Source organism: Silene latifolia, chromosome 9, assembly GCF_048544455.1.
Source record: "Silene latifolia isolate original U9 population chromosome 9, ASM4854445v1, whole genome shotgun sequence".
NCBI classification, from domain to species: domain Eukaryota; kingdom Viridiplantae; phylum Streptophyta; class Magnoliopsida; order Caryophyllales; family Caryophyllaceae; genus Silene; species Silene latifolia.
This window is the reverse complement of record NC_133534.1, coordinates 144053732-144063660: the sequence shown is the minus strand read 5'-3', so window position 1 is coordinate 144063660 and position 9929 is coordinate 144053732. Positions and strand designations below refer to the sequence as shown.

General features: G+C 35.5%; 1 long non-coding RNA gene across 1 annotated transcript; it reads left to right on the top strand.

Moving 5' to 3' along the window:
* The first annotated feature begins 2409 nt into the window (after window positions 1–2409).
* Window positions 2410–4344, top strand: LOC141598324 (uncharacterized). The gene is made up of 2 exons (XR_012523420.1): window positions 2410–2698; window positions 4115–4344. It is a non-coding gene; the product is annotated as an uncharacterized LOC141598324 (long non-coding RNA).
* Window positions 4345–9929: the final 5585 nt, after the last annotated feature.

Below are 9929 nucleotides of genomic sequence, written 5' to 3'. Positions count from 1 at the left end.
TGATGGGTAAAAAAATGCAAGGATTCATAGGCTCGCATTTCATCAAACATAACATATGCATAAGTTGAGATCACAATAAGCAAGCAAATAAATTATGTGAACATATTAGATTAAGCATGAACATCCCCCATGTTGGTTTCCCCTAATTCCCCATTAACCCTAGTTAAGATGACTACTCACTCATTATCAAGTTTAACTTGCTAACAAGGTTGTCAATCATACTAGCAAGACAAAACATGATGAATAAATGAAGATGATTAACAATAATTGAAAAGGGATTAAGAGAATTATACCTAATGATGATTCCAAAATAATAAACAAAGAATAATAGAAGTACTTGATGATTGATGAAAGGTTGTCAATCCTCCAAATAAACCCCAAATAATCTTCAATTACCCAAAATAAATGATGAACAATAGAGGAATTAAGGAAATGAGATTTGTATTAATGCTAATTAAGAGTTGATTACAAGATTAAGATGAGATTAGAATAACATAAAAAGAGTATATGAAGGACATGATAATCTAATTAGTACAATGGGGTATTTATACTAAGGATTAGGTACATAAATTAGGGTTACTAAGGGCTTAAATGACGATTAAGACCCTTAAAGAAAGTTGAGGAAGTGCTCCTCTCGGAGGAGATGCGCATATCCGTTTTGGTGGTCTTCATGGAATACGCTCGTCCCGAGCGGCTTGGCTGAGGGACGGTCTGCATTGGAGAGGAATCCGAGCGGCTTGCTGAGGGCGACGCTCGGATTGAGAGGGTCCAGGACGAGCGGATTGGCCACGGGACGCTCGGATTGTAGCAAGCCAGGACGCTCGTCCCATGCACTGCGACGCCCGGATTGTTAGCCAGTCAGCTTCTCTTCTTTTCTTTCTCCAACAATCCTCAAGGATCTTGTTGGAGATGCAAGGATCTTCTCATCATTGCCCATTTACTTCATTATTTACATAGGCCTTCTAGTCTTGTCTTCACTTTGATGTTTGGTCATTAGATTCGATCAATTTAGCTCCATTTTGCCATGAAAATACAAGGTTCTTACTCCTTTCCTACCAAGGGATCAAAACCTCAAAGAATATGCAAAACGAAAGACTAAAGATAGTAAATGACCCAATTATGCACTAAAAAGCATAGGAACAAGGCTAATTCAGGGACTAAATATGCTCTAAAATGAGTCACATCAAATAGTCATTATTTTTATATATTTTATTTTAATTTTAACGTGTAACAAAATTTGTCTTATATTTCAAATTGTTCTTTTAAAGTTTATGGACAAACTTTAAGTCCGATTCAAATATTAACATAATAAAATGATATTAGCTATGAATTTTCAAACTATTATAATATTTGGTTATAATTTAAACCTCTTAATTTCAAATGAAAATCCCAAACTTTATGTTTTGACATATTATATTAATATTATATTTACTTCTGATTCAGCTTGATCCGATAGGATTCAAAAGTTATATCTTTTACAATTTGTGAAATACTTTACGTTTACTAAATTTCGTATTTGTGATTTTAAGACTATCGAGTTTTAAATCCCAGTTATTTTATTAAATGTTATTTTAAAATTACGGATGATTTCTTACCCGTTATTATAATTGTGTACTAGTTTATTAAGTTTACCGCCCAAATTTATGTAGTTTGCAAGTCGTAGTATGTCCCTTATTCTATTTGCTATCATCAAGGTTACCGACATTCCTCCTCCCTCATAATCATCTTCACTGTTCAATCGTCATCATTCTTTACTTCTCCTTCCTATAAATAGCCTATCACCACCGTTATCCGTAACTAGAGTAATTAAGTATGATTAGATCATGATCAACCCTCAAATAGCAAACCAAACTTTCGATAGTTGTAATGGTTAAGTAAGGACTTAGTAGAACACGCAAACCTAAACCGCATGGATTACCCGAGTCATATATGGATTTATGTTATAAACTCATACCTGCTATCCTACTTGCATAGCCATATGTAATAGAGTACTTAATAAGACCAATCATCCACTTTAGCATGCGAGTTAACGTCGTTATGTAATACCCGTATAAGTAGAAAATTGGCATCTTAAAACCCTCCGAAAACGATCATCCGGACTCCAATTGATACGTTTCAAAAGCCAAGATTTATTATTTTTCCAAGCTTGTCGTAATGGTAATAATTTTAGCTGATGATCATGAATGTATAATAACCGTATTGTGAAGATTAGATTCGTTGTATACCAATCCACTTGCCCACATTCTCCACTTGCTCATTACTACCTTTATCAACTTGGTTACTACCTCCACCCACTTGATGAATACACCTCCCCCCCCACTTGATCAATTTGCTAACAACTTGCTATTAATGGCATTCAATTATGCATTAAAATATTATCATCCTTTTTTCTATAAATGGATGTAAGGTTATGCTTTAGATTCAATGCAAAAACCATATCTCTCTAAAAATTCCTAAACTTCTAGTATTACTTCTACTACTACCTCTCTAAAAATCTCTAAACTTCTACTATTACTTCTACTACTATCTCTCAGAAAACATCTCTAAAACTTCTAGTATTACTTTTACTACTATTTCTACTAGTAACAAAAAGGAGAAAAGGAAGAAGAATTGGGTTAATAATTCTTCGATTCAAGCTTAGGGTTATTGTCATTCCATACTTTATATTAATTGCTCACTTCATCACATTCCAAAAGATGTAACCTAATCTTTCTCTTGACCTCCTTAATCTTACAAAACTTGATATGCTAATTATATTGATTATGTTTAAATTTGGGTTCCATAAGTTTGTTTAATATTAAAAATGAATTAGAAACATTAGACCAATAAATTTATTTATATCTTGTAATAATACGTATTGACTAACTTACTTGTTAAATGAGTTAATAATTCAATTATTTATGACACACTTTATAATTTGCGCATTAACATGATAAGTATCTAAATCACAATTTACATTATCGTTTACTATACATTTTATATGTTCATTAAGTATTATGCATTTTTCATATTTGTTAAGTTCAAATGATATTAATGGCCATAGAGTGAAATATTGAAATACAATGTTTAATATTTTATGCCATGACATGTTTATTTTTATTTGATGCTTTGTTGTTGAATTGTTAATTTTATATGGCTATTATAATCTGTATTCTATTTATGTTATATATGTCATTCTCAATATTATAATGATTATAATTATGAAATGTTAGAATAAATATCCTTTATGGATGATAATGAACTTTAAGATTCTAAAGATCCGTATCGTGACACCGTCACACGAGGTAAGAAATGAAATGTGATAGTTATGTGTAGTAACATGGGCGACTGTGCTATAATGATACTTAGGAGTCTTAGTATACGGGATAGCTCAAGAGGTGTTCTTTATGAGGACTTCGAGTATAGAACAGCCAACTTCTTGATGGAGTTGTCTAATGAGAAGTGTCGATCGGCGTACGAAGGACACATGATGTAGCGCCGGATAGGCCGGGTACAGTCGCTGGTGTTCTGAGAGTAGCGAGTGTTTGGCCATTCATAGACAGAGACTTGATCAGTCTCGTACTTTCTTTAGATATCACCAGCACTATGCTTGATGCTAGTGTGCACATTCGCGATCTTTATGGCCAGGTGTGCGAGGTGCCGTGACTTGTGGACTATCGGGTCACTTGCAGTTCACTCCTTTATGCTATCAGATAAGTAAGTTGATTTATACTACGGAGTCCGGCTCTGCCAAGCCCTCTGGTGTGAGATGTAAACCATCTTAGGATTGGCATGGTCCACGAGTATGGTGGATAATTGTATATGTCAGGTGAGATGCAAGCCGGGCATGTATAGTTATACACTACGGAGCCATGACTCGTGTGTATATTGAATGCTTATGTGAAAAGTGATTTTCAAAATCAAATGGCTACCACAAGGTTTTATTTTATTACTGTTCTATTCACCCACATGATTAAACAAACTAGAATATGAGATTTATGTGTTATGTGTATTATGTGACTCTTGTTTACGCATCATTGATCTAATTCGCATGCCTGCTTTTGAATTATTAGGGATGTTAATAGAACGGTTAGGTTGCTCATGCTCAGCGTGTTGTTGCTATATTTCTTTTCAGGAATCCAAGATGAGGATATGACCAAGGGGAGTGATTGAGAAGTTTAATCTGAAACCGTAGTGATTTTATAAATTGGATAAATTTTAATTAATGTTGGACATAATTTCTACGCTTTGTAATGAGACATAAGTCTCGAAATACTTTGTATTATGGATCCATAGCGATCCGGATTTTCTTATTTTATTCAATAATGTTTATTAGACTTAATTAATTTTCCACCATTAGTTTAATTAAGTCTTGTGAAAATCCGGGTTGTTACAAAACCCGTCCTCCTCCATAATTATCAACAATAAATTAATTACCGCTACAATTGCATAATTAAAACGATAATTAAATTAAAAGCAACAAGAATAATAATTAAAAAGGAGAAAGAGAGTATTTGGCGCCCTCGGCTTACATGTATCTCGGATGCAAGCTTCTTGGTACGTCTACGACGGTTTTTAAATCAACAATCGAAATCAAACTTTGAATTAAACAAACACGTTTCACGTGTAAAACCAATTTTGCGCAGCGAACTTCAAACGATCACTACGACTTCAATTCTTACCGATTTTTCAAACCGAAAGATGTTTTGGAATCCTTGAATGACAAATTTTTCAACTTTGGCAAGAAAGCAAACTAAAAACGCTTTTAAAATGATTAAAAACGAAGAAAAATAGAGTTGGTCAGAAACTTCTGAAAACTGCGCAAGGTAAAGTATAGAGCAATTTAACGCTCAAAACGTTACCAAGGGCGTTTTTTTAAGGCACGAATCAATCAAGGGCACTACCTAAATTATTTATGTCAAATTTGGTGAATTGTAATGGTAATTTGGATGGGTTTCGAAGGTGTTTTTCGAGAGCTACACGGGATGCTCTTTTTTCTGGGTTTCGGGTTGTCTCGAGGTTAAAGATGAAGATTTATACGATTTTATGGGTGCGTGAGGCTATGGTTGCATTATGTTTCATTAGTCTACTAGGTTGAACGCCCGTGCGTTGCAACGGGATAATTAATTTAGGTTGGTAATCATTATTGTAGGGACAATAATACAAACTCTTACTTCTATTTATAATCATAAGATCACCCCACCTTATGGTAATCCGATGTGGGTCGATTCTACTATTTATACGTAGTATACACCACACCTACATTAATTTTCAATGTGCGACAAATAACATATTCTAAGGAAAGTAATAGTACAAATGAATTTTTTACCAACCATTTATAGATTATTATTATTCATAAACTTTTTACCAACCATTTATAGATTATTAGGCGATGAGAACAAATTTTTACAAACTTTTAAGAGCTCTCTATAAGACAATACTTAAGAGAGTTAAAAGATTTTGGGTTGATACCTAAGTTTCAAAAATTACTCCTATTTATACATAGTATATTCACCGTAGTTACATTACTTTTCAATGTGGGACATATAACATACTAAGTAGTACATATCTTTTATATCAAAAATTTTTAGGTTAATACCTAAGTTTCAAGGATGTCTCCTATTTATATTTATAGATGATGTGTAAGTTTTAACGATAGGGTCAAGTTGCTTACCACCAACAAAATTAACCCAATTTAAGCTTAAATCGGGGTCGAACCACAAGGATGGAGGGGGTTTCTACTTAGTCTAAGTAAGAGTCTAGTCTAGTCAAAAATGAAGAAAAGGGGTTTGATTTAAACTACTTAATGCAACTAAACAAACTATTGAAGAAATATGTGTTCAATTGATTAAAGGCTAGGGTTTTCGGGGTTATCTAAATGAACTATGGGCAAACAAGTCGATTTAAATAGTCTATGATGAAGGTTTGTCCTAGGATGGGAATCAATCTCTTGATTATCTTAAAGGTGATTACCAACTATCATTGAGCAACTACCCATTCTAAAGCATGCAACAAGACTACCACACACTCTCATTTAATGGAGGAATTAAGCAATCAAGACAAAAGGCACAAGTTCACACTTACACAATTTATCAAACACCTTGTATGCAATACTAAGAAAGACAAATTCTACACCATAGACTAAAAACAATCAACCTATCATGCCCAATAATCCGATTTAGATTCCCCCTAAACCCTAGAAGGGTAACTACTCACTCATGTTTAGATTGTTGAAACAAATAAATGGAGAAGAACAAACAACAAAAGGAGAAGACATAGTAATGATTCTAGCAATTATAAAAGACAAATCAAGATGTAAACAATTGATTAACAAAGTAAATAAGAGAAGAGATGTACCAGCAAAAGTAAAGATGATTGCTTTGATTGAATAAATGAAGGAAATCCTCCAAAATCTCCCAATACAATCATCACAAACCAAGTGTAAACAATTGATTCTCACTAATACTAACTAATTTCACTAATTAATTAATAATTATTATGGAAAGATTAAAGCTTGATTAAGGAAAGATTACAATAATTAGGGAAAGTTTTCAGATCTAGGGTTATGTTTACAATTGATTAGGGGAGGGGTATATATAGTCTCTCATAAGATTAAGAAGAAAAGAGGAGAAAAGAGGAGAAAACCCCAAAATCCGTCAGCTGCTGCGTTCTGCCGGTGGACCGGCTGCCGGTTCGCCTACCGGCAGCTAACTCCAATTAAATTCCTCCTGCTGTGCTCTGCCGGTGGACCGGCCTACCGGCAGAACACAGCCTTCAGCATCCTTCTTCCTTTTCCTTGGCAAAGTGGGGGGGGGTGTTCTGCCGGTCTGCCGGCAGAACACAATTCTCAGCATTTTTCACCTCTTCTTCATGGAAAGGCATTGGAATGCCTTCCTTGCCCCAATTCCTCTATACTCGATTCGATTCTTGCAAGAGGATACACCAAATCACAGGTACGGGGATTGGGCACAAAATACAAGGAAAGGCATATAAAACCGACTCGATATGAGTCAGAATGCGTAAAAGAAAAAGGGAAATTTGGTGCAAATAAATCATATATCAAACCTCCCCACACTTAAACTTTACTCGTCCTCGAGTAAGTCCAAGATTAATGCAAAAGATACTACTATGGTGGTAAACAAGGGTGTATGCACAATATAAGCATCACTCAACCAATCTACTAATAATATCTGAATGAGTATTAGCGCACTCAACGCCCCTTCAACTCGCAATTTGACACCCATGAGGGAAGAGTGCCCTATTGCAAGGCAAGTTGGGTCTTGCTACAAAATTGCGATACATCTATCATGAAAGCACGTAATCAAGCAATAGAATGCATCTAACAAAATGGTCCACTTTCCTCATCTAAGTGGCCGGATTTTCAAGCAACAAAACATGGTCTTGGTCGGGAGTACCGTCTCAGAAGTTCCAATGGAGGTGCCAACCCCCTAAGCATGACTCAAACAACCCTCGTGTGACCAATGCTCAAGAAACACATTCAAGAGCGGGGAAAGGGGAAGTAGGAGAGTCCGCCGAGAATTACCGAACCAACACGAGATTCAACCAAAGGGCCCATGACTAAGGGGACCTAGGCAACGACATCCTCACGGTTTTCACTCGTCACTCAATGAAAGAACAAGGTGATTTTTTTGTGACACGCAGTAACCAAAATCACTCTCCTAACTCGACTAGCGAAAACATGCCCACAATCTAATGTGTAAGATCGTCCTATGTCCAATGAAATGCAAACAAAAGTAAAGTGCACACAATATGAAGCAAGGGTTGTAACGGGGCTAGGGAGTAGGTCAAAACGGGATTGGTGCAAGCACCATTTGGATATGTGGAGTTCAAGTCAAGAATTGCCGACACATCGTAACCCATTTCTTATTGCAACACATGAGACACGTCTATGCCCTAACATAGCATGGATCACCAAAACTATGCAAAAATTGCATAAACCCAACTCAAATTGGAAAAACTCAAAAGTACTCCTCTTATTTCAACAAATGGTAACGTCTACACCGTAACAAAGGCTCGGTTTCCCAAGCCATGCAAAAAAATGTGTAAAACCGACTCATTTTGGAAAAACATCAAATTGCCCCTTTATTTAGCAACGGCTTTTTCTACCCCTTTAAATGATAAGGAGGGGTGTTTCTTGCCTTTTTCTTTTCTTGACAACAAATATATAAAACACAAGCTACTCATTTTTTTGATTTTTTCATGACTTTTTTTTTTCATTTTTCTATTTTGTTTTTCATTTCTTTTTCAAAACCTCTTATTTATATACAATGTCGAATACATACCGAATTTCGACTCAAGTGGATATGTACACTATCCACTATTACGACCCAGATCACCTCCTATGACACAACTACAAAACCGACCAATTCTTGATCAAGGAAGGGTGGTTATGGAATGTAGCTATTTTGGTGGGTTTGCCAAATGGAAAGGCTAAAGCTCAAAGGGGGTGAAACAAAAAGGCAGATAATGGAAGGGACAAAATAAGGCTATTTGGCTATGTGAGGTTCATACAAACTGATTTTCCTTCATATCACGTGCACAAAATGTAATGCAATTTCACGGTCTAAGGACAAAATGACACACTTATGCGTCTCGATGTGACACGCCTCGCGAGGAGGCCTACTCTCAAACCTAGATGAGGGTGGGGTATGAATGTACCCGCCCTAGGGGGCTCTGCCCTTATCTTTGAGTGGCTAAGTCGAGCCTTAGGTCTAGTCTACGGCCCTAGGTCTCACAAGGTCGGTCCAAACTCATTGGTCGAGCCTGCCTCCCTCGGCTAACTAAGAGGTCACGGGTGCGAGTCACGGGGAGGGGAAAGGCACAATTGGACGCATAACTCATCATGGGGGTACTTGGTTCCCTTCCTAGACCATATTCATGCAAAACATTTATATACAAACGGATGTGAGACTTCAAATTGAAAAACATGTATATACAAGAACATATGCATGCGAGAATTGAAAATAACAAGGATAGAAACGTGCAACAAGTCAACTAAACCTAACAGCACATCAATCACCAATTATCCAACAGTTCCCCAAAGGAACATCCAAGGCACAAAAACCCGTCCTCCTCCATATTATACAACAATATAGAAAGAGCGAGAATGGAAAAGGAGAAGAGATAGAAACGTGTATACCAAGCGGTCTTCTAGTCTCCTTTTTGCCTCAAATGGTTGATGTCTATGCCGAAAGTTAGTCAACAAACAACATATATATACAATGCAATGTTTTTGTAAATTTTTTTGAAATTTTTCAATTTTTAGGCATTTTTTTGAATTTTTATCAAATTTAAAGGTATATACAAATATAAACAAATATTCACAAAGTGGATATTTCCCTCCCCACACTTAAACATTACTCGTCCCCGAGTAAGTCTCCAATGGAACAAGTCTAGGGAGAGAAGAGGGAAAAGTAAGGAACATATTTTTGTATTTTTTCAATTTTTGAAAAGAAAAATAACATATTTTTGGTATTTTTGTTTTTTTGAAAATTAAGATGACATATTTTTGTGTTTTTTGAATATATGAATTTCCTCCCCACACTTATTTATTTACATGAGTTCCAAATGGAAATAAATGTGTGGAGGAAATTAAAAAAATGAAAATGCATGTTTTTGTTTTATGTTGTTTTTTTAGGCCCTCCCCACACTTATTCATTTACATGGGAGGGCAAGTTGGAGAAATAAAAGAACTTGTTTTTGGATTTTTGAATATTTGAAAAGAAATAACGTGTTTTTGTATTTTTAAATTGGTGGAATTTCCTCCCCACACTTATTTATTTACATATTTCCAATGGAAATAAATGTGTGGAGGAAACTCGGAAATGAAATACATGTTTTTGGTGATTTTTGATTTTTTCAGTTTTTTTTTTAGTGGTTTTCAAATAAGCATGCAATGCATGGTCTAACCTATATGCAATATTGAAATA